General features: G+C 37.4%; 1 pseudogene; it reads left to right on the forward strand.

Annotated features, from left to right (window-relative positions):
- Positions 1 to 7,103: 7,103 nt before the first annotated feature.
- Positions 7,104 to 22,750, forward strand: part of LOC150069602 (heterogeneous nuclear ribonucleoprotein C-like) — a 91,441-nt pseudogene continuing 75,794 nt past the window's right edge.

Below are 22,750 nucleotides of genomic sequence, written 5' to 3' on the forward strand. Positions count from 1 at the left end.
ATGCTCGACATCTCTGGCCATAAAAGAAATGCAAATCAAAACAACTCTAAGATTCCATCTCACTCCAGTTAGAATGGCCAGGATCAAGAAGCCTACGAACTACAGATGCTGGAGTGGATGTGGCCAGGAGGGATCACTACTACACTGTTAGTGGGAGTGCAAACTTGTTCAACCACTATGGAAAGCAGTATGGCAGTTCCTCAAAAGACTAAACATAGAGCACCCCTATGACCCAGCAATTCCACTACTTGGCATTTACCCAATCATCCAGAAACAAAGACATACTAAATCCACTAGCACAATGATGTTTATTGCAGAACTATTTACCATAGTAAAGATATGGAACCAACCTAGATGCCCTCAGTTGATGAGTGGATCAACAAGATGTGGTATTTGTACACAATGGAATTTTATGCTGCTGTCAGAAAGAATGACATTGCCCCATTTGTTAGGAAATGGAAAGACTTAGAAAAGATCATATTAAGTGAAGTAAGCCAGACTCAAAGGAATATAGGCTCAATGGTTTCCCTCATTTGTCATAATCAGTAGAAACCTTGGGCTCTCCTAACAGAGATTTGCAATAGAGCAAAATCTTGATACAAAAGGCCATATAGTAGGACGCTAAATGAAAAGATCTCTAGAATATAGAAACATAAGCCATATAATGAGTGATTGTTGTCCTTAATGTACTACGTTATCTCTCATCCCTTTGCTGCTCCTTGGTTATCTCATATTGTTACAATATTTCATATACATTTTATATATGCTTAATTGGTTATTTGAAATAGGATAGTTAAGGAGGGAAATGGGGACCATGACATGAGAAAGGGTATCAATATTTCTGAAGTAATGTACCTTCTCTCTGGTGAATATAATGTAACCCCTCTATTAATTACAATAAAAATATATGAAAAAATATGTTTATTCAGGTACCAGCGGCTCACACCTGTAATCTTAGCTGGTCAAGAGACTGAGATCTGAGGATCATGCTTCAAAGACAGCCCTGGTGGGCTGGTGGAAAAGTGTGTGAGTCTCTTATCTCTAATTTTACACACACATACACACAAACACACACACACACCCCACAAAAACTACAAGTGGATCTGTGGCTCAATAGTAGAATACTAACCTTGAGCACAAAAACTCAGGAACAGCATGCAAGCTTTGAGTTCAAAGCCCCAGAATTGGCCAAACAAAACAAATAAATGAACAAAATACATGTAACAAATGCAAGAGTAAAATAGGATAATTTAAACTGTAAGAGCTACATGAGGAAAAGAATAGAGATTTTATATCTTAGTTAATACTACTTGAGTATTTCTTTGCATCTTTCTTTCCTGCCCTCATTTGCTTATCTTTAATCTATTTTATTTACTCTGTTATTTAAAAAAATTTAAAGATTATTTAGTTCAAAATATGTGAATAGTTACCAAACCCATGTGTTTATCAAAAGGAAATATGAATTTTTAATGATTTGAAAATCAAAATAGATCAGAGAAATGCTGTTGTAGCAAGTTGGCTCTATTTTGCAATCAGAGATATAATTACTATTCCTAGAAATAAAATGTACTTTAAATACTTCTATAATGCTGTCAATAGCTTGTCTTTTTACACTCTAGCCATCCATAATATCATCTATATTGCACTACCATTTAACCTTGTTATTAAGCCCCAAATTAATGGCAATGGCTTGATTAGAATGAGACTAGTGATCCTTGAATCAACCCTTTTTACTGATTCTATTTTTAGAACAAGTTACGTAGTCTGCCGTGCATCCAATAAGGGTGAATGTGGTGAGATGTATATAACCTTACAAGCAATAAAGAGGCCTATTAGGCAAATAATGCTTTTAATCTGTAAAGGCATTACGTCATGAGTCACTTAGAGGAAAGGGTAGAGTTTCCTCTTGAATTCATTACAGCATCAAAAGTAACATTCAGAAGGCAGAGTACACAGAATGGAATTGTACCTCTCAGGTACAAGTTTATTTCCGTGCTAAAGTGCACCTTCTACTTTTCAAAAGACCAATGTTATACTTTTTCTATATCAACATGAATAAATGATGGAAACTTCTGAGCTCATTAGTAAAATATCTAGAACTCCCAACGTGTGGGGAAAAAAAACTGCAGTGCAAGTCAAGGCTGTGTAAAACATGCTGCAAAGAGTACAATTTTACTTAAGAAAATGGTATAGGTAGATTTTTAGCATGAATCTAGAAATTATTCTATTTGTATAAAAATCCAGTTGGAACATGTTTCTTAAAGAGCACCAAATAACTAAGTGTGAGGACTTCTCTTCCTTTCCCCATCCTAGTATGGAGAAACTCTCGGAAATTGTATACTTGATTAACTATTAAGACACTTGAAATTTACATTTTAATGTAATTTCATGATCTGAAATTATACCCAAGGTAAGACTTCTCTTTTCTTACCATTATTCAATTTAAAAAGAGTAAGAAGCTGATGGATTTTCAAAAGCCAAAAATAATTTAAGTGATAGCAGTCAGGATTCTTGTCGTTTTGCCGTCTATAGCTGCCTCCGTTTTTGTCATCATAAACGTGATACCTTAGAAATCCTTACCTATTTGACAAATTTTTCCTGAGAATAGATTGAAATGCTGCACTTGCAAACATTAGTAACTGAACTAAGTCACTGTAATATAATGAATAGTTGAGAGAATTTGACACTGTGCATCCTAGTTAAGAAAAGCATCAACTGGGGCTGGGAGTTTGGCCTAGTGGTTAAAGTGCTTGCCTAGCATGCATGAAGACCCGGGTTCGATTCCTCGGTACCACATACATAGAAAAAAGCCGGAAGTGGTGCTGAGGCTCAAGTGGTAGAGCTCTAGCCTTGAGAAAGTCCAAGAACAGTGCTCAGGCCCTGAGCTCAAGCCCAAGACTGGCAAAAAAAAAAAGAAAAGCATCAACTGGATAGAATAGAATCAATGTCAACAAATATTTCAAGGCTAAGTGTGGAATTGACTAGAATTATTCAGTGTTCATATGGACACAGAGAACTAACAGGAAAAAAAATAGATTTGAGCTTACTAAAGAAAGAGGAAGAAATTTCTAGCAGAGCTTTTGAAATGTGAGCTTTTCTACCATAAAAATGTCCGAACATGTAGTAAAACATTCTAATGGATATGCCAAAGAGGTAATTCACATATCAATATGTGAACTCTGCCACAGAATCTGAACTGTTTCTGGTAGACTTATGAATCTTATCTTTACTTAGAGGCCGAGATCAGTGGTCGCAATTCAAAGCCAGCCTGGGGCAGGAAAGTCCATGGGACTCCTATCTCCAAGAAGTTACTCAGAAAAAGCCGGAAATGGTGCTGTGGCTCAAGTGGTAGAAGCTCAAGGGTAGTGTTTAAGGCCTAAGTTCAAACCCTATGACTGCCAAAAAGAAAAAGAAAAGAATCTTGTATTTGAAATATGTAATTTATTATTACATTGATTAGGGTTTTTTTCAATTGTTTGCTCAATATTTAAACCATCCTAAGCATGTATTTTATATGCTACAAAGTCTTCTCATCCTCTCACAAGGGAATGACAGTTATTTCTCCATAATCTCTACACTAGGGAGAAACTAAAGAGCAAGCAAATGTAAGAATACCAAAAAACAAACAAACAAATAAACAATGAAGAAAAAAAACATGAGACAGACAGAGGGTAAGAAGAAAAGGCGCAAAGAAGTTACCCTAAGCCAGATTTGTGCCTAATTCTTTTCTGGAATAATAACCAAAAATTGCTTTGAGACAAGACCTGGATACAACTCTTGCCCAGAAAAGGATGAGGAGATACTTAATGGGATTACTTTGTTCAAGGTTTGCACACAATGAAGAAATAGATTGTTTGTAGTTGAAATTGATATTGACATCTTCATTTAACTACAAGTAGATAAAACTTGTTTCAGAAATAGATAAAAAGATAATCAAATTAAACCAAGACAGTTAATTGAATAGATTATATAAAGTCTATCTAACTCAAGCCCTGTGGTTTTCTTTTCCTTAACAGAGAGTAAGTGCTTGCTTTGCTAGGAATCTAGATAATTTTTTAAAAACTCTGTATCTTCACTTGATGGAAAGTATCTTTGTTTTATGCTTAGGTATGCATGAACATTATGTTAAGAATTAGAAAACTTTCTATAAAAATTTTGGCAAGATCCAGGCTTTGCCTTGGAAGTCTGACCGCCTTTTAATGCTTCACTATCAAATTCAAAGCATATCAAACATTAACTAGAAAGGCTGAAATTATACTTAATAAATGTATTGGGGTATATGATCTGTAGTCTTCTTGCTAGAGTTAAGTTGTTGGAATGAACTAAACATAAAGATAAATACCCAACAGCATGTATTTGTTGTAGGACAGATTGGTTTTTAATCTCTCTGTTTCTCACCCAATACACATAAACAAACCCACATCTAAATTGTCTCTGATAGACCCCAGGGCCTTGTAGCAAAGACATTTCATGAGTAAGCATCAACTCTCTTAAACCCACCAACTAAAATATGTTAACTTTGTAGTACTAAAGCTTCAACCTAGGACCTCAACAATGTGAGACAACTTCTACCACTCAAGCCATGCCACTAAATATCATCTCTTAAATTACCATTTAATTGTAAATACTTGAAAAATCACTGACTGAGAATGATCAGTGTCAAAATATCTCATCAGAGATAGAAACTCATGAAATCTTACGTCCTTGAAGTGTTCAAAAAATCTCATTCCAGTACAAAAATAGCAGTGTTTCATTCCTTCTATTGTTTTACTTTTGCCACTTGAACCTACTAAACTAATTATCCTGGCTATAAATCATTTCAACAGAAAGCAAAAATTCAGAAATTTTTTAAACAAATGTAATTAACTAGCTGGAAACCATTAACTAAAGCAGGAACTTCATCCTACAATTTTGAACTTACATTACTCAGGTTTGATTCAAATCACGAAGCACTTAATTTGTTGCAACAAAATACAGTCCAGATGAAAATAAAGAAGTACATATTTGCCTCTGTTCTAATAGCTGAGACTATCATGGGAACATTGAATATCTGAGCTTAACTGAAACATAAGAGCAGGAAACAGCGCTTGTGCCTGATACTTCAGACCCTTTGTTTCTTTTTGTTGTTTTGATTCTTTAAAATTATGGGGGGAGGAAAAGGAAAAGGAAAAGTGAGAGTGGTCTTGAGATGTGTAAGTAATAAATTGCTCTGAAAGAAAAGCTTGAGGAGGAGGATTTCTGAACCTAGGTAGCTAACAATTCTCAATGTGTTTCATTGACCATTTGTCTAGATCACAGAAGACTCTGCCAACTCAGCTTAGAAGGATGACACTTTCAATGTCACCATTTGGTGTTTTTCTGGGCTTCATCAAGTAAACCCTGTCAGGTTTAAACGCAACACTTATTTTGTATTCCTACAAATTGCAAAGTATCACTAATTACCTTGGGGTGGGAAGACATGTGGATGTTGATTCATTAAGTCCAGTGTGGTCCCAGGCACTGGTACTTTTAAAAAGCTCTCCTGGAGTGCTGAGAGTGGTGGACAGTATACAGGCATCTGGGGACAAGCCAGTTGTGAAAACACTGACACGCACCTCAACCACCTGATAAGTAGACAGTGACCGAATGTCCCCTCTGCCTTCCACACTATCAAACAGTAAAGAGCAGGAGTCACCGCCTGCAACCAACACTTTTTCTCACTGAAATTCATTATTCGGCATATGCCTGTGCCAACTGGATGGATCTTTCAGCAAATCTATGTAGAACAACCGTAAAACACTTGTGAAGGGGTGTGGAACAGATCCTGTTCATCTGCACCTACTCTCTCCCCCCAGTTAAATCCCTGGTTCTTACTCAACCTCTGAATTTTACTAATAATTAAACTGGACAACACGGCATTGAAGCAATTCACTTGATGCCCAGAGCTGAAGAGAAGCTGGGCTAGAATTTTGCTTTCTCATTCCCAAAGGCCATGCCCAGTTGACAATTTCCTAAATTATTTACATTTCCAAGCCCAGCTCAGAAAGACAAACATTGTATGTTTTGCTCATGTGCAGGGCCTACACTTAAAAATAATAGTAACAATAATCATTGTAAAAGGAGAACTATTGAGGAGAGGAGGAAAGAAATAATGATGAAGGGGTGAAAAGATTCTGGATTCGGTAACTGCAAAATATATATGCATACATATATATGTGTACATATATACACATATACATGTACATGAAAATAGCTTATATGATTTAAGTTAATAGATGGGAATTTGAAAAGAAAAAGGAAAAAAGGAGAGTTGTCTAAAAATGTAGATGGGATCTCCTTTGCTGTTTCTTGGTTATCTCATATTGTTACAGTATCTCACTTTGTTATCTGATATATTGAATTTATTTGTATTTGGTTATTTGAAATTTGATAGGGAAGGGGGGAAACCAAGACGGGTGGGGGGGTGGGGGGGAGGGTAATGGGTACCAAGACATGTGAAAGGGTATCAATGTATGTGAATTAATGCACCTTCTATCTGGCAAATATCATGTAACCCTTTTAATAATTACAATAAAAAATTTAAAAAAATAAATTAAAAAATAAAAAAAATTTTTAAAAGACCTACCACTTTAAAAAAAAAATTTAGATGGGAGCAAATTTGATACAAGTATAACATATACATGTTGTGAATGTTATCATAAACCCTTTTGTGCAATTAATTTAGTCTAATTAACCATTTTTAAAATATATTTTCTAAAAGAAAACACTGATGAATTCATTTCTCATGGAATGGAGGAAAAAGGCTTCTTTTGTATGCGTCTTAAACTATTTGAATTAGCATTTTGCTGTAAAGAGAATTTTTTTCTCTTCCAGAGTCTCATTTCTGCGTTACCCTCACAGTAATAAAGATATTTTGAAGTTGCTGTTGCATCTAAAATCTTTAGGCCCTGATGTCTAAGTCATCCGACTGGAAATGCAGGATTAAACTAGCTTTGCGTCACATGGCTATTTTTGTGCCAAACCCAAGACCAAAAATCTGAATCTTTCCTTTCAAGGTAGTGTTCAGTTCACCAAACCACAGTGCGTTCGCCTGGGTTTGTCTGTTTGGTAAAGGAAGTGTCCGCATGAATGACCGTTTCAATGCACACTGGGCTATTCCATCACAGGTTTGCAGGCTACAAGTTTCCTTTTCTTTAGGACAAGGTGTGAACAACCACTATCTGAGAAATGAGCAGCCAGAGGCCAGTAAGAATTTGGTGGAGGTGTGAGCGAGCTGCCCCCTGCTGGCATTGCACAGATGTGGATTTCCCAAGACTCAGACCCCTGAGGTTCCAGGAGGATATGGGTACACAGGAGGAAAATGCTTTGCCATCTGCCTTCCCTAAAAATTGCTTTCCAGCTACAATCAAATCCACCTTTACAACTCGTAACTGCACTCAGCATCCGGCTGCCCCAGGGTGGCCCTGGGGTATATTCTGTTACAGGTTAGATGGTCTCTAGTGAGAAATCTCGGAGCCATGTTCCCTGACTCTCACCCACGTCAGACCTCGAGGTCTCCAAGGTTTTCTGCTGTGGGTTACCAGAGAAGGTTACAGCAGGGATCAGAGAGGTGTCTGTGATTTAGTTTAAGGCCAACGTAATTGCTACAACACTAAGCATGGAAAGGCTTTGCAAAGGAAATAGCCCCACCAGCTTGCAAGGCTGATTTGTTTTTCTTTTTCTGATCCAATCTCAAAAAAAAAAAAAAAAACAAACTGCTCTCAGTAAATCATCTTCCTAATGGAAATGACAGAATTATTCCTCCAGGAGGACTGGACAAACCATACGTCTCTCTCAAGGGAAGCAGGAAGGAAACAAAAAAACAAAGCTGTTCCGCTGAGCAAAATCTAGGAGTCTGTAGGGATGCATCCCCCCTCTGGACCTCTGAGGTCATTTTTAATAATTTTTCAAGTCATTATTTTCATAATAAATAACAGAATGCCTCTGGATATGTTGTTTAGAAATACAACGAGAAAGAAAAAGAAAACTCTCTCTGGTTATGTGAGAGATGCTTACTTTGTTGTTGTGGTTGTTGTTCTTGAGAAAGATCAACTTCTTACTTGGGCCCAAACATCAACTGGGAGCAGATTTTAGGCTAACACCCCAGGTTCCACCATTTTGTTATCTAGGTGCTTTCTCCTGAGCCCTTCTGATGCAGTCAAATCCATCTTGAAATCTAGGAAGGAATGAACTACAGATTGCACGCCTACCAGGCATTAGTGACTCATACAAGGCCCAGACCTACAAAATGTTGAGGCAAAGTGCTCTAAGATCACTGAGGAAACCACAGTGACTAGACACTGACTTATCTATGCTTATCTTCTCACCAGCTCCTCCTCCCCCACCCCAATTCTTTTTGTTTAATCTAAAGCCAGTATCTGTACCCTGAAAGATGGCTGTACTGAAGTGCTGTCTTCCCTCGTCTGCCTGTAATGCATCTCCATTCTCTACCCTTCACCATGTCCCTTGGTCAGGAATATAGAGCAAATGGGGGGAAAAAATCATTATGTGTAGGATAAAAACAAGCGTGGTTCAAATTCTAAGAAATGGAAACTTGAGTTTGTTGTTATTGCTAGCGCATTTCCATTTGGGCTTTTTTCTTTTCAGGGGAGCAAATGGGGTACAGCAAGAGAGGGAGGGAGGGGGAGCAAATGTAATCTGCTATACATAGGTGGAAAATGAACTGGATAACTTGTGTCCAGAGACAGGAGGAGGAAACTGGGGGAAAGCAAAGGAAGGAGTGACATTTTCCCAAAAGAGAAATGCACACATTACCTGACATGAAATGGTAACCCTTCTGTACACCTTAATAATAACAATAAAATTCTATTTTTAAAAGGTAATGGTTAAATCCCAATCAGATATCATTGCAATAATAATACCAAAAAGCAAATACACAGCAGTGGTAGTTTTGAATAGGATTGTGTTTTTCTTGTGTTATTTCCTTTTACTTTTCTGCACTATACTTTTATTATTATATACTATCTACTATTGATAGCCAATTTTTCCATACTATATAACCTACAATAAACCTTTGGATTATACAGAAATCAAAATCTACAAGATACAAAATTCAGAATTAATCACTCCTGAGTTGGATGCATTATTTTTATAATAATCTGTAATGAACTTTGGGTATGGCATTTGGCAAAGAAATTTCAGCTCATTCTTTTCTAAATTAATCAGTTAGAATTCAAGGTTTCTTTTCCAATCAAAACGCCAGGAAGTGCCACTCCCAAACTCACTTCTCATTTCTGAGAAATTCTTGCCCATGTCACCAGGAAATGCAAGGTTAGCTTTGAGAAAGACTCTCAGTAAAATTGGCTGGAACTTTTTGAGTGTGTTGGGGTGGCGGTGGGGCGGGGGAGGAAATACCCTCAGACTAAAGTCAGTCTATGATAGGTCATCGTTTTATCAACCACAGCCTTACCATTTGGCCAGGCTCTGCTAACTTTTCTCAAGATTAAAATTCCTACTTGTTTCATTTTCTGGCATGGTGGTAAAGTGATCTGAGGAACTCGCCAAAAAGCATAGTGGGGTTTTATTGTCATTGTTACAACAAATGAATGAATTAGAGGAAACATTTTTTTTACATCCACAGTGAATAGATTTCTTCAAGGGAGAAATAAGATCACAATTTCTTATATATTATTTTTATACTCTTAACTCTTTCAAAGAAAATTTCTTTGATAAATTCAAAGGTTCCTTAGGACCCTTTCAGGAGTCTATAATATTCTCCCCTTTCCACCTAAAATACTTCATAAAGCCAAATTTCTTAAACAATATATTTTAACAAACAAAAATGAGGATAACTTCTATTAAAACAGGAATCACATATATTTCAAGAATGTCAACCAGTAGCATTTCCTTACTCTTTTTGGAAAATATGTTACTCACAGAAGTATGTGATTTATTTTAAAATATGTATGTGTGCGTGTGTTCTCTATCAGTCTTTGTTATTTTATTGGTGTGACTTGTTTTTAGTTCTCTATTTTAATTTCTACTGTGCAAAATATTGACAGATATAATCAGCCTAAATAATGTCTCTTTGAGATCCTCAAGCTTCTAAACATGTAAAAGTCCTGAATCAAAATTTGAGAATGTTAAAGAAAATTCCCTTCTATTTAAGCTTCAGGTAAAATTTGTGCAAGGAATAGAACCTGTAACCATATCGCATAACCCCTTAGAGATATCTCTTCAATCACTTTCCATCATTACTATCACTAGTATTATTTGAAGGCCTATTCAAAAAAGGCCTTAAAAAATATTGGCTCTTAGTCTGAAGGGGCCTCAAAATTCTAACGCTGGAGGAAAATCTCTCATTGCCTGACCATCTTTGCCACAGCTTCCCTCAAAACTATGAGAATCCAAAAACACAGGAGGGACAGTATGTGATCTCTTGACTTCTGCATTTTTATCTTTCTCCCTTTTATTCTAGCTACCTCTCTTCCCAAACCCCTAAAAACCACTGCCTAGATTTTCCTTTTCTATAGGGCAAAAGTCCCAGTGTTAGAACTTGTCTCCCTTGACAAGGGATCCATTTTCCAAGTTATTGTCTTCTTCCCCAGCCAAGTCCTTACCTTTATCTCATCTTAGTGTCTAATAGTATTTTAAAATACTAATAGTGTCTAAAATAATTCAAGTGACGGGCCATGAACACTTAAACAAGTGTTTGCATAATGAGATCAATAATAGAAACTTTAAGGATTCTTCAAACTTATATCTGTTATTGAAGCCCTGAGTTCCTCAATATAACAATAACAACAGTAGAAGTCTTTTAAGTCTGGTGTGACCATTCATGTCTGTAATTCCAGCTTCTTGGGAGATCATAACAGGGGAATCATGGCTCCAGACCAGCTTGGGAAAACTTAGCTCAAGACTCTATCTGACAAACTTAAGAACAAAAGGTCTGGATACCTATAGTTCAAGTGGGAGAGAACTTGGCTACCCCATTTAAGGTTCTTAATTCACTCTTCAGTTTGGAAAAAGGAAGATCAAAATCGTGGTCATATATTTTCACCTCGTAAATAGTCAAACCAAGGCTCATCTCAGATTTGACAGAGATAAAGACGCCTGTCTTAAGAATAGACTGTCAAGTAGTGGTCTTTGCAGGTGCATTAGCACAATTCACACCTTTCCTACACACAAAAGATTCATCCACCTCCTCATCTAAAACTTTGCTCTATCCTGAGTAAAGAGTAATGAGTACTCTTGGGAGAATTGTACCCTTAATTATAGAGGAAAAATAAGTTTCAGTCTACACTGGAGCCTTGTGGGAAGACTTCAAAGAGGTGAGGAGCAAAGGATGAGATGGCTTAGAGCAACCTGACGTAGTTCATGTGAAAGGACATGGGAAGGTTATGGGATAGATGGAGAAGGCTATGAGGTGAGGTCGTGCTTATAGACTCTTACATTTATCCCATTTGATGAGATTACTCATCTCTTTAGTGATGAGTAATCTCCTTTATCCCTTTGGTGTTAATCCAAGGGAGTGACAAAGTTTCCAGTAAAATAATTTTTGGCAACCTCCTTGTGGAAAAAAAATTAACACAAAGGTCAACACCTGCCTTTCAAAAAGTCAACTGCACAAATTATAAAGACAACTGCATAAACTATAATAATCATTACTGATCTTTATTATGCCTCCAACATCTGCACCTCAGGATATAAAATTGCAGTTTCTATCAATTTTTGTTCCACTGGATTGTGAAATTCAGTATTTTCATGAAAGAACACATTTCAGATGAGAAATGTAGTGAGAAAACTTTATATTCCTCAATGCAATATGAGTATACATAAGGAATAAAAGACTGGGGCTGGGAGTTTAGCCTAGTGGTAGAATGCTTGCTTAGCATATAGTAAGCCCTGAGTTCAATTCCTAGGTACCACATACACAGAAAAAGCTGGGAGTAATGCTGTGTCTCAAGTGGTAGAGCACTAGCTTTGAGAAAGCGCCAGGACAGTGTCTAGACCCTGAGTTCAAGCCCCAGGACTGGAAAAAAGGTAAAATAAAATAAAAGACAAAGTAATAAAACTACAGTAAGATTGGTAAGAGTTACTCAAGAACTCATTTTATAATAGTGTGGTATCAAAGTCTCCAACCAGAGTAATGAACTCACACTTTTCAGCAATTCTGTTTGAGCTCATGAATTTTGAGGATTTTAGGCACTTACTAAAGGATTATTAAGCCTCATTGGAGTATTGACCCCTTTAGCACTATAATAGTGTCCCTTTTAGTTTCCATAATTTGTGTTACTCTGGTGTCTGTTTTTTTAAAATTAATATAACTAATCCAGCCATTTTTTTTCCTAGTCCTGTAGCTTGAGCTCTGGGCCTAGGTGCTGTCCCTGAGCTTCCTTTTGATCAAGGCTAGCACTTCACCCCTTGAAACCCAGCTCCACTTGCAGCTTTTTCTGAGTATTAGACATAAGAGTCTCACAGACTTTCCTTCCCAGGCTGACTTGGTACCACATGTATTTTATTGTCACAACCAGTTTGAAATTCTCTGGTGGAGTCTTCATAAATGTTCATGCTAATATCATGATGTCCTGTGCTCTTACAGAGTCACAACATCAGTTTGGGAACTACTTTCCGATTGAGGTGGGTTGGTTTTTTTGCTTTTATTGTTTTGTTTTGTCTTTTGTCAGTCATGGGAGTGACATGGGCCCGAGCACTGTCCCTGAGCTCTTCAGCTCAAGCCTACCACCCTATCCCTTGAACCACAGCGCCACTTCCCGTGTTCTGGTGATTCACTGGAGAAAAGTCTCACGAACTTTCATGCCTAGGCTGGCTTTGAACTTCAATCCTCAGATCTCAGCCTCCTGAGTAGCTAGGAGTACAAGTGTGAACCACTGGCATGCCGGCTTCCTTTCTGATTTTAAAGCCAGTTTGGAGGGATAAAAGTTGTTAACTTACATTCATACTTCCTTGAATATTTTATAATTATGTTATTCTACTACTTTCTGTCATAAATCATTATCCCCAGAAACTTTGATAATTTGCTTTTATTTTTATAAGCGGTTAACTTGATCTGTGTGACTAGGTGCCCAGATTAATTTTTCTTGGATATATCTGGGTTTATTTTAATTATATCAATTTTCTATTGCCACATGCAACTTATCATAAACACTAACATAAGATAACACAAATGTATTTATTGAAAACCCTGGCTCAAAATTCCTGGCACAGGTTGGCTAGATCCTATCCTAGAGCCTCCCTAAGTTAAAATAATGGAACCCATGGTAACTACAATGTTTTACACAGCCTGGATTTTTCTTCCAAGCATAGTGATTCTTGGCAGAATTAATTTCCTTATGGAAGAATGAGGGCTACTCTCAGATCAGTGTGGAGAGACCAGTAATCATTCTCTGCCACAGATACCACTCTACAACATGGCATCTTACTGCCCAAAGCCAACAAATTGTCTTCTTTTAAATAACTACATACTATCACCTTTCTCCCCCCCCACAAAAAAAAATTAGAAGACTTTCTCTCTGTGAATCACTTGCTGAGCTATTTGTTTATAGGTTATGCTTAAATTGTTTTTAAAATATTGTTCCAGCCTAAAGAAGATACAGAATAAAACTAGAGAGACAAAATTTAAGCATAGAGAAGTAAATATAGGTATACTGGGTATGTTTGTCCCAAGGTAACAGTTATAGTCCAAACTATGTGATGTAAAATTTAACATAGAGAGCTGTTCCATACTTAGACTCTAAACCTTCTACTTTAAAGAGCAAAAGGGGGAAACTGACATTTCCTCAGAAAACCATTATCACATAGGGAAAAATAGGAAATTTCATCTTGGGCTCTCACTAGCCTTCTGTTCTATGGCAAGCAAAGTCCCAATCTGTATCCCCAAAATGAGTCTCATGGTGTGATTCCAACATACATTTCCTATAAATATAATTTTGTGGACAAATAAAATTAATTCTGTCTCTTTGGGGGATTATCTAAGGATAGAATTTAAAATATTTGTAGAATATCGTGTACAACAAGTTCTACAAAAATCATTACTTGTAAGCCAGGAATGGTGGCTCATGCCTGTAATCCTAGCTACTAAGGAGGCTGAGACTTGAGGATTGAGGTTCAAAGTCAGCCCGGGCAATAAAAAGTCTGTGAGACTCTTGTCTCCAATTAATCACTAGAAAACTGGAAGTGGCACTTTGGCTCAAGGAATAGAACAGTAGCATTGAGCTAAGGAGCTTAGGGACAATGTCCAGCCTCAGAGTTCAAGTCCCATGGCTGACACACACACACAAAAAGTCATTACTTGTACTTGAATATTTTTTTATCAAAACAGCATAACAATTTTAAATTATTTATTTGGCTAAAATTTAAAGACCATATGTGGCATGTAGGAAACATATAACAGATTTTAACTCTTTTATAATCAAATTTTCTCATGGTATGACTGACTTTTATCTTGTTAAAATGGAGACTATTCAACATTTGTGTTTGAAAAAACTCACCAAAAGCTGATCGAAAGCTGTAACTGTGGACAGGGCCAACGTTTTCCTCAGTTCTGTAACTGCTATAAACAAGGGCAAATGAGTAACTAGGGTATCTAAGTTCTTCATCAGAGACTATAACTCCAAGTATTTTATTAAGAAAACTACTGTGAACATATGATACAAATCTCCACAGAACCCATTTATAATCTCAATGATACTGTATGCACAAAACAGTTACTATCAAATCTACACTGTAGATGACACTGGCTTTCAGGTGAGCTTTTTAAAGTAAATCAAAACAACAGGTTGACAGATTTTCTTAAGCCTTATTAGACTAAGGAGTAATAAAAGTTATTTACAGGGCTAGGAGTTTGGTCTCACAGTAGAGTGCTTGCCTAGCAAGCACAAAGACCCAGGTCAGATTCCTCGGTCTCACATACATAGAAAAAGCTGGAAGTGGACTGTGACTCAAGTGGCAGAGTGCTAGCCTTGAGAAAAGTCCAAGGACAGTGCTTGGGCCCTGAGTTCAAGCCACACAACTAGCAAAAAAAAAGTTATTCACTTAGGTACAAATTTTATGATTGTCAAGGTATCACAACAAATCTACAATAAGTTACATGAATAGTAGGAAAGAAAATACATCAAGAAGAAGGCATCCTAACATACAACAGAGCAAAGATGAGTTGGCAACCAAAACAGAAGACAGGTAAGAAGGGATTAGAAAACTGGAATGATAAAGGGCTCTTGTAATTAAATAGGGAAATTCCAGCTTCTACCTTCTTATGAGAATGAGTTCTACTTGTTGAGAATTTCAAAAATGTAGTCATAAGTCAAATTCTGATATGAAATGATAAAAGACTTTTAAAGGTCTAGGAAGCCTGAACCAAACATTACAGAAGATTCTCTACCTCAAAAGGGATGTAATGAAGCTGGGAGCATGGCCTAGTGGTAGAATGTTTGCCTAGCATACATGCAGCCCTTGGTATCACATATACAGAAAATGCCAGAAATGGTGCTGTGGCTCAAGTGGTAGAGTGCTAGCTTTCAGAAAGCTCAAGGACAGTGCCCAGGCCCTTAGTTCAATTACCAGGACTGACAACATTGAAAAAAAATTAAAAAGGGATGTAATAATCTCAACTCTCATGATTTACTAATTACTATATCTTAACCTGCTATATAAATACTTAGTTAAACTTAGTGAATTGAATTATGGTCAACCAATTCAGTGCAGATTGGTTCATAAGTGACTAATTTGTGAAAATTAATGGAACTCATCATGTTAAGTAAGGACTTTGTTATCAACAATGAATTCAAATTTTTAGTGAAAATATGGATTTATAATATAGGATAGTAGACTGTGGTTTCATAATAACATTGCCACACTGATGGTAAATGGGAATGACCATTAGTGGAGGAAGTGGTAGAAATTTTCAAAGACAAATTTAGTTTTAGATCATTCATTTTCTCAGTGTGTTTACACTGATCACTTTTAACAGAAAATGCAGTTTCCATTGTGGTTACTAATGCATCTGTGTCATTTGCACGTTTTTCTCCACTGTTGTGTATAAATGTCAATGGAGAAGCAAATCACTTAGATAAATGAGACCTATATCAAAAAAGAATCTTACAAAGGCCAGCTCAAAAAAACACTGGAAGTCTACTGATTGTAATGTGATGAACTCATAAGGAATTCACTTTCCTGAAACTCTCTTTTCCAAGAAAGGGCTACTATAGTAATAACAAGCTGTCCTTCGATGTCAGGAATGACACCCTATGTTTTTTACATTCTTTTTCTATCCTTCGAATTATCACATCTAACAATTCTAACAATTCTAAGAATTCTGGACATTAGGAACATGTTATTTTCTGTAAACGCTATCTCTGGGACTAACTACAGCTGAAAAGAAAGTATGTCTTACTTACATGTCAGCCTAACAGAAGCCCCCACTCCTCCCCCAGACACAATGCTTGGCTGATGTCCACAACTTCAAATACCACACTCCAGAGCACTTATTCCTGATCCCTGAAAGCATATGTTTGATGTGATTAGTTCTCACCAAATGGTTAAATCAACAGTAGAAAGTGAAAGACTGGGTTTCATCAGATTAAAGGGGTGTGATAGACAAATGTGAAGTGGTAAATAGTGGAAATAAATATTGTCTACCAAATATTTCACATCGTCTTAAACATCTTACACATATTATGGCTTTTTTTCTGGTCATGAGGCTTGAACTCTGGGCCTGGGCCCTGTCCCTAAGCTCTTTAGCTCAAGTCTAAAACCCTACCCATTGAGCCACAGCACCACTTATTGCTTTCTAGTGATTAATTGGAGATGAGTATCAAGGTCTTTTTTGCCCAGGCTGTCTCTAAACCTTGATCCTCAGATCTCAGCTTCCTGAATGGCTAGGATTACAGGCATGAGCCACTGCACGAGGCATACATTATGGCTTTAATTCCTCTTAATGCACTGTTATGGGCCAAATTGTATTTCTAGAAAATTCACATATTAGGGTTCGAGCAGCTGTGCATCGTCAGTACATGATCTTGTTTGGAGCAAGAGCAATTTTAGCTGATATGTGATCATGTTTGGAGATGATAATAAGAATAAAATACAACCTAGCATCCTGAGGTTGTAGATTCTTTGCATCATATGTGAATTTCAAAGGTAGAAGCAATAATATTGGTTGGTTATATGATAAGATATGAATAAATGAAAACATTAAAATGAATGGAAGCAGTTGAAACTGAATGGAATCTAGGAAAAATCTTCATTTCTTTGCATCACTTTTTGCCTTTTCCAAAGCCACTTGCTCTACTAGTATTGACCTAATTACTCTGAATCCAACTTGCCATTTGTTCCCAAATACTATATCTTCAACACATCAGGAATTTTCCTAGAATATCCTCAAGGAAGCAGTTTTGATGAAAAAAGAACATCTTTTAATAATTACAGGACTGAGCCAGGCGCTGGTTGCTCATGCCTATAATCCTAGCTACTCAGGAGGCTGAGATCTGAGGATCACAGTTCAAAGCCAGTCCAAGCACTAAAGTTCATGAAACTTTTATCTTCAATTAACCACTAGAAAACTGGAGGTGGTGCTGTGGCTCAAGTGGTAGGACAGTAGCTTTGAGCTGAAGAGTTCAGGGACAGCACCCAGGGCCAGAGTTCAAGACCCACGACTGAAAAAAAAAGAAAAAAGAAAGAAAGAAAAAAGAATTACAGAGGTTGGAGACATAGCTCTGTTGGCAGAATGCCAGTCAATGAGTTAATGTGTTAGGTGCCCAATTCAAGTTCCTTTGGCTCTAGCCAAAGAAAACAAACAAGTTACACAATCCTGGATTCAGAAGTCACATATGAATCTAGCTAACAGTGTGAACTTGAGCTTTGTTCTTTATAACCACTAATTCCAAGATTTCTAAAGCCTAACAGTGGTTATACATTCTGAATAAGACAATATTGATGACACAGTTAGCACAAGGCCATCAGGCATGTAATGTCTTACATTTAACTAAAGGTTAATCGTCCCAGAACCCCTAATTGTTCTCTGGATGACCTATTAATGCTTTACAATTTTGATGTGGTATCACTTCATTGGTGAGAAGGAATGTAGTCTCTTTCTCCATAATGTCTCAGCACCTACATTCCCTTGACTTAATGTGATCACATATCTGTCTACCCTCTGTAGAATTGTTATGTTATTAATTCCGTGTCCTTTGTACTTTCATAATGATTGTCTAGGAATTTTTTGTTTTGCAATAAAGGCATTTATGAACATGCCATTTGTTTTAAAAATTAGGATGTGTTACTTGAGAGAGATAAAATGTGAAGTATTCAAGTACTTGGAAGTGTTCAAGAGTGTGGTGTAGAGCCATCCTCTCTCCCTCATCTGACGCCTAGTTACCCAACTATTACTCTGATTTGATTTGTGGATGTCCCATGCCCTTCTCTGTGACCTTTCTTCTCGTGGTTGCTCAAGTAAGTTTCTTGCCATAAAATTATTCCTTTCAGTGAAACAGGACTCACAAACTCTCTAACATTCACTGGGAACTTGTAAGTCAGAACATGCTACATTGTCCAAGGGGGTGTTAGCAATTTAAAATATGGCAAAATCATAACTATAAAAGTTTACATTTAGAAATGAATGTGCCTACATAAAGCATTAAGTTCTTAAAAAAATCAACCTCTGATCCTTTTACCTCAATCTTCACATCTCTAAACTCCTGAATTTCTAGACATGTAATTCTTAATTATTCATATTATGATTTAGTAAATATTATGACATTTCAAAGAGCTTCGATGTATAATCGCATTTTTATCACTATGGGAAACTTCTGAGAGAAATTAGTACCATGTAGCAGGACAGCAAGATAGCAGAAACTTTCTCTCTCATAGCTTGGAGAGTATCAGAAGTATGATTTGAGGGAAAGCTTCATGAGTTGGGGGAAGTAGAAAAAAATCTCAGCTGTCAATAGCTTCACAACACTAGATGAGAGCAGCTTCATTATTGAAGGCTCATTTCAGAAAACAAAGTAGCTTAATCTCTGCTAGCAGGGAGCTCAGGTTACAGAGTTACAACTTATATGGCAGGCTCACCAGTAGTTTATAGTCAGGGGGATGGGCTTGGAAGCTAAGATATAAGTGGGAGACTTAGAAATTAAGTAACAGTGATCAGAGGCCTCTAGGATTCAATGTTCAAGTAGGATTCTGCCATCACAAGAGGTACATAGGAGGAGTGTTTTTGACTCTGTAGAGTTGATAGCTCCTGGCTGATGCTAGGGAACAGGGAAAGACTCTGTCCCATGACAGGGACTTAACCACCTGAGATCATTTCAGAAAACTAAGTAACCATTGCAGCTTGTATTGCAAATGGATATGTTTATATTAGTTGCTTTCAAGCAGCCTAGTCAGGAAGGTCTAAGGAATCCCCAGTGCTCTGAAAAGAAGGAAAACTATGGCCATGAGGAAAGCTGTTTTGTAAAATGCCACGGTCAGTGCTCAGAAATCATCAATGTTGAAGAATCAGTCTCATTGTCTCATTTGTAAGGAAATGGAAAGACTTGGAAAAAAATTATATTAAGTGAAGTAAGCCAGACCCAAAGGAACATAGACTCAATGGTTTCCCTCATTTGTAATAATTAGTATAAACCTTGGGCTCTCCTAGAAGAGGATTACAATAGCTCAAAACCTAGATACATAAGGCCATATAAGATGAGGCTAAATGAAAGGACCTCCAGGATATGGAAATAAGAGTATATAATGTGTGATTGTTGTTCTTTTTTTTTTTTTTCTGCCAGTCCTGGGCTTGGGCTCAGGGCTTGAGCACTATCCTTGAACTTTCTCAAGGCTAGCACTCTACCACTTGAGCCTCAGCACCACTTCTGGCCTTTTGCTATATATGTGGGGTACCGAGGAATCGAACCCGGGTCTTCGTGCATGCTAGGCAAGCACTTTAACCACTAGGCCACACTCCTGGGCCGTGATTGTTGTTCTTAATGTATTTCTCTTCTCTTTGGTGCCCTTTGGTTAATCTCATTCTGTTACAATATCTGACTTGCTTACCTGGTATATTGTAAATATGTTTATTTGTTTATTTGAAATAGGAAAGGGAAGAGGGAAAAACAAGATGAGGGAAGGGGATGGGAGAGGGAAATGGGGACAAAAACATGAGAAGAGGTATCAATGTGTATGAAGTAATGTTCACTTTACCTTCAACACAACAGGTAATTTAAGCTTTCAACCAATGAATTGGCCTCCAATGCATAATTCTCAATGCAGAAACAAAACTATTAAGAAAGAAGTGGTTATATTTCTGGAATCACTACAAGATTTTCCCTTTATATCTCTTGGAAATTCCCAATACAGGTGTGAGAAGTATTTGAGCTGAATGTTTAAACTGTAAATAATTTGAGCATAATTTCAAGAATATATTAATATTAATGTTACAAGACACATGTTTTCCATCTTTATTTCACTGCAGTTATGTCAATAAACTCAGCATTCTTTGAGAAGCAGTGGGTATTCTAAATTACTAAAACTATCTTTCAACTGTCTTTCAAGTGACACAGGGCAAAAATTTATCCTCAGGAGAAATATTTTGTGAGCAAAACATTTAAGGTAGCTCTTACAAAGTAAATACATTTTTAGTTGCTCTTTACAAAAGACTTCACAATGATTAAACACGCAAAGTATGTGAAAGTGCTCTTACGTTACGTTTTCACACACTGTGCCTTCCAGTGTCTGAGTTCTCTCGAGTTACTATGAATTGATGCTATGTATCTGAAGTTTATTTCATGTGGCTTGATTTGAACAACTTCTTCATGCAGGTTATGTTAGGAAGTATCAGTACCAAGTAGGAAAAATGACACCAGAACTCAAAAGGAACACAGCAAGGCAAAGTTTACTTCTACAGAAGGACGTATGTCTAGCCACCCCCATAAGAGATGGTTGTGTTCTCTAATGGAATGGATGCCCTTGATTCACCAACAGGGTGAACAGATACTATGGCTCATGTCTTTATTTGCAATGGCTTGGGAGAGAGGCTGAGAGTAGGAGGGTTACAGTTCAAGGCCAGCCCAGGTAAAAGTTTATGAGACCCAATCTTCCTTTTGGAGGTAGGTGGAAATATGCCAATTCAGGAAATATTAAAGAAGTAGAATTTAGAGTATTTGGTGATATACTGCTGGAAAGAACTGCCAGCTATAGCAAAGAATTCAGAATATCCAGTTCCATCTGAATTTTATATTAGCAACACATACCTTCTTATTTTATATACATTCCATGTGATATTTGGAAGATAATATGCAGCTAGCTTATATTTATTTAAAATCATATTTTTATTTGGCTTATATTCTTGTTCCATTGAAATTCAAACATAATTGGGGAACCTATATTTTCCCCAGGTGTGACTGACAGTGTCTTGTTACTTGCATATACTTGGAGATGAGGACACTGTAATGCTTACAGGACCACGCTGGGTGCATTCTTGAAAACAGAGAGCATAAACAGGGGCTGTGATAGGAATATTCAAGGTAAAGGACAAAGAATCCCATCAGAGGATGTGGATTGTTCGTTTGAATTATGTAGCTGAGCAGGGCTCCGAACCCTCTACTCAAAGATAAGCAGGAACTATCCATGCTCCTTTAATAAGAACAGTTACTTGGCTGGGGTAACTTACCTATGAGGGTAAAGAGAGGACATTATATTTGGCCCTTTGAGGCCCTACCAGTTTCATGAGATATCCAAATAACAGAAAAATATTGGGAATCTGCATTGTTCCTAGCCCAGTGCTGCCTTCAGGGCCCCTGAAATCCCTCCTAGCCATTCTTGGGAAAAACCTCACCCTCACACTCACCCCTGGTGAGACTGTCTGAGGTAGCTACCTGGTTTCACAACATAGCTCCCTCATTTTACTATATTTAGACCCTACCTCCCCTCCCCCGACACACACACACACTCCTTGCATCTCCAGCTCTGCTCAGTGTTATTTGTTGCCCATCAATACTGGTGATAAAAATACTGATCCACGGTAGGGAGCATGGCCTACCTTAGCATGTATGAAGCCCTAGGTTCAATTACTCAGCAACACATATGTAGAAAAAGCCACCTCATCTTCAAAGTTTAGCTGTTCACTCTGGTGACTAAACTTTGCAAAAGCTTAATACTCAAGCTCTTCTGAATTCCTACTCCTTTTTATTTAAAAAAAACCATCTTCCAAGTGTCATTTTGATGGACAAAGCATAAAAGAAGCAAGACAGAAGCCGATTTTCTTCTGCAAATGGCTGCTAGATCACAATTCTGAATTTCTAGCAAATCATTTTGAAATGTGACAGTAGGCACAAACAGATTTCTAGATACTAACATCATCAGTTTTTGAATGTAGTGCATGACTAAACTTTTATTTCATTTACTTCTAATGTAAATGAACTTGATGGGAAACAATGTCTGCAAAAAAAAAAAAAAAAAAAAAACACCTGGGAACAGGAGTTCCTGCAGAACTAAGCAACTGGGATGAATGTGAAGAGGGAGATCTTAGAAAGGGGCTCAGTTCCCATCACTTGGCCCCTCGCTTTCATGAGGGGGCCCTGGGAGGCTTTCTCTTCCACCTGAGGGCAGGGAGCAGCCCTGTATAGGGCTCTGCCAGGTTAAACAGTTCAGAAAAGGAATGTCACCCAAGGGAAGGGCTAGGATGGGCAGGAAAGAGTTTGACAACAGCTTACTTGCTGGATCTTGTTTAGCATCCCCACCCATCAGTTTTGCAAAAATGACAGCATTCTCTGGC

This window comes from Megascapheus bottae, chromosome 1 (genome assembly GCF_031878675.1).
Source record: "Megascapheus bottae isolate mThoBot1 chromosome 1, mThoBot2.hap1, whole genome shotgun sequence".
Lineage (NCBI taxonomy): Eukaryota > Metazoa > Chordata > Mammalia > Rodentia > Geomyidae > Megascapheus > Megascapheus bottae.